Source organism: Balaenoptera ricei, chromosome 1, assembly GCF_028023285.1.
Source record: "Balaenoptera ricei isolate mBalRic1 chromosome 1, mBalRic1.hap2, whole genome shotgun sequence".
In the NCBI taxonomy this organism is placed as follows: domain Eukaryota; kingdom Metazoa; phylum Chordata; class Mammalia; order Artiodactyla; family Balaenopteridae; genus Balaenoptera; species Balaenoptera ricei.
This window is the reverse complement of record NC_082639.1, coordinates 6,789,189-6,796,229: the sequence shown is the minus strand read 5'-3', so window position 1 is coordinate 6,796,229 and position 7,041 is coordinate 6,789,189.

Below are 7,041 nucleotides of genomic sequence, written 5' to 3'. Positions count from 1 at the left end.
GGGTCATCCAAACACATTAGCTGCCTCTGGAGTAAAATAGAAGATGGTCTGGTGCATTTGTCGTTGGTGGGAGTGGACGTACAGTCTGAGCCTGGATAAACCTGACTCGCTTCTACCCAATAGAATACAGCAAGGCGATGGGATAAGAAGGGAATATTATGAACAGTTTTATGCCAATAATTTGGCAACTTAGGTGAAATAGACAAGCTCCTCAAAAGATACTAAGTGCCAAAGGCCACACAATAAGAAATAGATAACCTGTATAGTCCTCCATCAACTAAAGAAATTGAACTCGTAGTTAAAAACCTCCCCACAAAGGAAACTCCAGGCCCAGATGGACTTACTGGTGAATTCTACCAAAGATTTAAGGAAGAAATAATACCAATGTGACACAAACTCTTCCAGAAAATTAAGAGGAAGGAATACTTCTTAAATCATTTTAGAAACCATCATTACTCTGATACCAAAACCAAACTAGAGACAGAAAACTACAGACCAACACCCTCATAAACATAGATAGGAAAATTATTAACCAACTTTAAATAGAATACAATAAAGTGTTATAAGGACAATAATATATCCTGTCCAGGTGGGATTTATTTTAGGAATGCAAGGTTGGCTTAATCCTCCCCAAGATGATCTATAGATTCAACACAATTCCAATCAAAATCCCAGCAGGACATCTTGGGGGGGATAGAAGTTGACAAGCTGATTCTACAGTTTATGTGGAAATGCAAAGAAGCTAGAATTACCAAAACAACTTTGAGAAAGATGAAGTTGGAGGACTAATATTACCTGATGTCAAAATTATTATAAAGCTACAGTAATCAAAACAGATTTAGATATAGACCACTGATTTTTGACCAAAGCAATTGAATGGTGACAGGATAGTATTTCTAACAAATGTTCTGGCGCAACTACATCCACATGCAAAAAATAAAAAAGAAGAAGAAGAAGAAGAACTTTTATCCATACTTCACGTCATGTATAAAAATTAACTCAAAATGGATGATAGGCCTAAATTAAAACCTTAAACTATAAAACTTCTAGAATAGAACATAAGAGATAAATATTTGTGAGCTTGAGTTGCACAAAACAACACCCAAAGCACAATCCATACAAGAAAATGTTGATAAATTGGACTTGGACAAAATTAAGAATTTCTGCTATTTGTAAGGCACTGTTATGAAAATGAAGAGACAAGCTGCAGACTGGCACAAAGTATTTGCAAATCATATCTCTGAGAAAGACTTGTATCTAGATGTATAATGTATAAAGAACTCTCAAAACTCAATAATAAGAAAACAAACAACTCCATTTTTTAAATGGGCAGAAGATTTGAATAAATACTTCCCCAAAGAAGACATGTGATGGTAAGTGAGCACATGAAAAGATGCTTAAATTATTAGTAATTAGGGAAATGCAAATTAAAACCAAAGTGAGATACCTCTACCTACCTGTTAGAATGCCTAAAATTAAAAAGACCAACTATATCAAGTATTGACAGGGATGTGGAGAAACTCTTGCTGGTACACTGCTGTTAGGAATGCAAATGGTACAGCTACTTTCAAAGATAGTTTGCCAGTCTCTTCCAAAGTTAAACATACATCTACCATATGATCCAGCGTTCCCTCCTAGGTATTTACCCAAAGAAATTAAAGCGTATGTCCATATATCCATACAAAGGCTTGTACACAAATGTGCATAGCAGGGTTATTTGTAATGGCCCAAAACTGGACACAGTATCAAAGTGCATCCCTAGGTGAACGGATAAACAAGCTGTAGTATATCCATACAATCGAATACTACGCAGCAATAAAAAGATATGACTGTTGACACATGCTACAGTATGCATGAATCTCAGAGTAATTCTGCTGAATGAAAGAAGCCAGACAAAAAAGTATATACTATATTATTTCAATTATGTAAAATTGTAGGAAACGCAAACTAATCTATAGTGACAGAAAACAGATCAGTGGTTGCTTGGGAGAAATTTTGGAATGATGGAAATGCTCACTATCTTCATTGTGGGGGTAATATCATGGATGTGTACAGATGTCAAAACATCAAATTGTGCATTTTAAATAAGAAATAAAATGGCTAATAAAACTATTTTCAAAATTCACATTAGTAAACCATGCTGTGTCTTGGAGATTGTGCATGTGATGGGGAGTTGTGCAACCTTGAAAATCAGGAGGTCTAAAGTCCACTTTGCCATAGACATCCTGACCCTAAAGCAAGTCCTTGAATCCCTTGGGATTTCTTCCCCTTGTCAGCTGCCCCTCTGTTGTCCACCCCGCAGAGATGGATCAGCCTTTGAGAGCAAAGTCTTGACCATACTCAGCACTTCTAGCAGGTGTTCAATAAATGCTTGTTGACTGGGTTTAATTCGAGGTCAGGTGACCCATGGCTCCAAGTTGTAACAGCTGCAGCCTCTCCCCGTGCAGCCACATCGTGTTGTTCTGAGGTTTGGGGTTCAGACTGAGTCAGTCCACGTACCCCTGACTTGTGTCTTGTTTGAGAATGAAGAATAGTTCTTGTACTTTGCTTGGTTTACACAGACTCACTAATCTTTACACGTAAGCCCAGTTGCTGCCAAGGCGTGACTCTGCAGATAAGGAGGGATGTCCAGATCAAGGTTCCCAGGAAGGAAGGGCGTGAGCCAAGTTCTCAGGGTGAGGCCCCACGGAATTCCATGTGGCCAGATCTCAGTCTTTGGAATTCACGGTTACACTTGGACTTGATGTGCCATGGTTGGCAGTTTGTAGGGAGGAGTGGGAAGTCCTCTAAAGAAAACTAGCTCTTAAAGAACCATACCAGTTCAGTTTTCATGCATAAAAGAAAATATTGGCAATTGAAAATTATGTATTAAAGCAGGACTCTTAGGAACTCTTCTCATAGATACTTGATTAACAATTTACCATTCGTTGTATACTTGAATGAAGGAAACATTCACTATATTGTAATTATGCCATAATCCAGGCTTTTTTGTAATTCACACTGTGCTGTTCTCAGCTATACCAAGAGTGACTGGACTGTTCTAGAAGCTTGGCCTCCACTTCCTTGTCTGAACCCAGAGTCACAGAACTTCAGTGGTAGAGGAACCAGAGATGGGTCCCATCACCTCAATCATTTTGCAGATGAGGACCCTGAGCCCAGGAGGTGCGGGGTGGAGCCAACCTTGTGCTAGTGGGATCGGAGTTTGCCTGAGGCGAACACGGCTCCTGGTCATCAGAAAGAGCTGGCTGATTGCACGGCTAGCAAGGTTTGGGCTCCAGCAGTCCCCCAGAGTTCTCTCCTCAAGATGTGGAGCCAGGTGGCCACTAGAAAACCCACTCAGCAGAGATTTCTTCTAGGCCCCACCCACCCACCCCCATCTTCTGGCATCAGAGCCTCCTAGGTTGTCTGCCTGGACCAGATTTTCAGGTACTCCCCCTGCCTCTTGATAAGATCTTGGATTTCAACATTGAAAGGGGCCTTAGCTGTCCCTTAGTCCCTGTCCCCAGTGGGAATCCCTCGTTCAACATCCCTGCAGTTGTTATCAGGCCTCTTCTTGAATGCCTCCATTGACAGGCAGTTCACCACCTCCAAAGACAGCCCATTCCAGCATGGACTCTGGAGCCAGACTGCCGGGCTCTGCACTTGGGTAAGTTACTTAACTTCTCTGTCTCATTTTCCCATCAGAAAAATGGGGATAATAATAGTATTTGCACCTGCCTCGTAGGATTGTTGAGAAGATTATATGTGTCAACGTGTGGGGGGCAGACACCCTCTGCGTGCTCTGGCTGACACTGTATGTCCGTGTCTGCCTTCCTTCTCTTCACCTGAAGGCATTTTTCTGAGCCCAGGTGAGCCCGAAGAGCTGGGTGGTGGGTGCCCTGCACCACTGGCTGATGGAGGTGGTGTGTAGATGCTCTGGTTTCCACAACCCCCGCCAGGTCAATCTGAGTGTGTTCTACATGTTTCCTCATGTACCTTCTGGGAATAAAGCAACAGATGCCTGTTGGTAGCTGGCCCCATAACACACCCTTCATGGGCTCCTTGCTCTTTCCAGGATCATTTCTCCACTCCCTTGCCGTGTTTGCTTCCACTTTCCAAATGAACTACTTGCCCTCGACTCAGGCTCTGCTTCTGGGGAACCCGAACTAAGCCAACGTTGAAAGCACTTTGCACAGTGGCCGGCATGAAGTGCGTGCGTATTCATGTTAGCAACTGATGTCAGCAGCTTTATCCCATAAAACGCTCTTCCTACATTGATCCCAAACCTTCCTCCTTGCAGGTGGGCCCCATGGTCCTCACTTTTGTGTTTGTCCCCTCCATTGTCCTGTCATAGACACCTTCCCGGCATCTCCGTAAGGATGCTCACCCATTACATTCCCCCTTGTCATTCAGTTTGTTGTGTTTTTATGTCCAACTTAGATACCACTGTCTCTGGGACTTCCCTGGTGGTCCAGTGGGTAAGACTCCACACTTACAATGCAGGGGGCCCAGATGGAGAAGGTTCGATCCTTGGTCAGGGAGCTAGATCCCGCATTCATGCCGCAACTAAGAGTCCGCATGCTGCAACTAAGACCCTGCGCAGCCATAAAATAAATAAATAAATAAATAAATAAATATATATATATAATTTTTTTTTTTTTAAAGAGAGATAACACCATCTCAACCACCTTCTGTCCCCAGAGTCTGACCCTAGGTCATGCTCTTGCTCCAGAAAGGGAGCCCCGCTGATCAAGAACATTTTCACCATCATTCCCGTCATCCTGATGGGAGCTTCAGAGTGGTCCAGGCCTTTGAGCTGAAAGACTTTTCTTGCTGGCAGTCTGTACGTGCACAGACTGGTGGGTGCTGGTGCCCTGGCCCTGTGCTTAGGTCACCAGCTGGGGGAGGATCTGTGTGCTTTGGTTTCTGAGAGGGATGGGTCAATGCCATTGGCCAAGGTTGGAAACAGGAGTGGACCGGGGTCAGGGCTCCTGTTGATTTTCCTGACTTGGCAATTAGAGCCTTTGCTTCCCTGTGAGGGCGCAGAATGTGACCAGCTAAGAGGGTTCCAGACTCCAGTCCTTACTCCCCGCTCTGCCTGTCACAATCCCCTACTCCTCATTCTCAGGTCTTGAAAGGCTCCAGTCTCCTCAGACTCCTAGATACGTCCCAGTAATGATTTTTTTTAAAAAACACTTATAAATTTGCCATATTTCCTCTCCTCCTTCTTTGTGGATATATTTTAAAGTAAATTACAGACATCATGAATTTCATCCCTAAATACCTCATTATGGATCTTTTAAAAATAAAGTCACAATTTTATTAAATACTTTTATTTCACATAAAAAAATTTTAAATATCAGTAAGCCCTTCATATCGTTTAATATTTCTGCCATGTTCAAATATCTGCAATTGTCCCCAAAACATTTCTGTGTGTGCTCCTGTCAGGCACCAGGAGGGGCCATTGAAATTTCTAGTTTTGTTTTTTTTTGGTTTAGCTGGGTGTATGTGTTTTTCTATTGTTTTTATTTTTGAGTCCTTTTAACAAACAGATAATATGAATTTGAATCCTAAAGCCAGGGAAGGGCCAGCTGGTGCTTATGAATATTTGCTCAAGGCCCACCTTCTCACCCTCCGCCTAGATCTGAGACCTGGACGCTGTCTTCCTTTATTGGGTGGACTTCTGTCCCGCTCTCCCTTTTGCTGAAGGTATTCTCCCCAGGGTCCCACTTTAGATAGGGGTCCCTATTCCAGTTCTCCATCTTGGGAACTTCTCCATCTTGGTTGCTGAGCCCAGAGGACAGACTCCTGGAGCTTCTGGCACCCACTGTGAGGGACCACTTACGTGAGAGCAAGGCCAGAGGGAGGAGGGCAGGGCTGAGGGAGGATGAACTCAGTTCTGACGACATGGTGTGAGCTGGGATCCCACTGAGCTTGAATTTTTTTGTGCTTCACCTGAATTTTTCAGTTCAGTGAACCAATAGATTTCCTTTGTTGCTGAAACCTGCTTGATTTGGGTTTTCTGTCTCTGAAAACAAAAGTCCTGAATGAAATAGTTTCTTAAGGAACAAAGCAAGTCAGAGAAATTCTTCACGGGTCACTGGAGATTTAGACCCACACCCCAATGAAGACTTCTTGTAAACTAGGTAAGCGACACTAGCAATTCTCAAGTGCTACGTCAGCATGACCTGGGAGCCTGTTACAAATACAGATTCTACCCCCCACCCCCAGACCCCCTGAATCAGAAACTCTGGAGTGGAGCCCAGGAATCTGTGTTTTAACAAGCCTTCCCGATGATCCTAACCTAACACAAGGCCCTCACTCAAATCTCACCCTGGGACCCTGTCAGAGTTCCATTTTAGAAAGGTTGTTTTGACAGCAGCTGGATTGGAATTGAGCAACCAAGTGTGGAAATAAGGAGACTAATGAGGACGCTACTTTAGTAGCCGGGAAAAGGATGATGGACTTGAGAGAGGTCAATGAAAAATTGAGGTAACCGGAGAGAGTTAAGAGATATTTAGGAGATAAGATCAATGGGACTTAGGATTGGATTGGATGGTGGATGAGGAAGAGGGAGATGTTTAAAAGGTTTGCTGTTTTGGTTTGGTTTGGTTTTACATCGTTCATTGGATGGACTGTGCTACCATTTAGAGTTTGGGGTCACAAGAAGAATACTGGGTTTTGTGGAGGAAAACCATGAGTTTAGTTTTGTGCATGTTGTGGTTGAGTTCCCCCAAATTCTGGGATTGGCTTTGATTGGGCCACTTGGAGCCCTGTATCCCTGAAAACAATCCTTGTGGCCAACGGGATGGAGCACGCTGACTGACCACCCCACCCAAAGCACGTGGACTGAGTGTTGGGGAGGAAGAAGAGAATTAGCTGCTCCTCACAGAGACCTCTAAGGAAGGGGGCTCTGGGTCAGGATTGGGTATTCCTGACACCCTCAGCCAGTGCTATTGAAACACCAACTTGATCACACTGCAACATCTCAAATATACGCTGTAGCTACTCTTTCAACTTATATTTCATACTTTTTAGTCTTGAATTCTACATTCAAGCAAC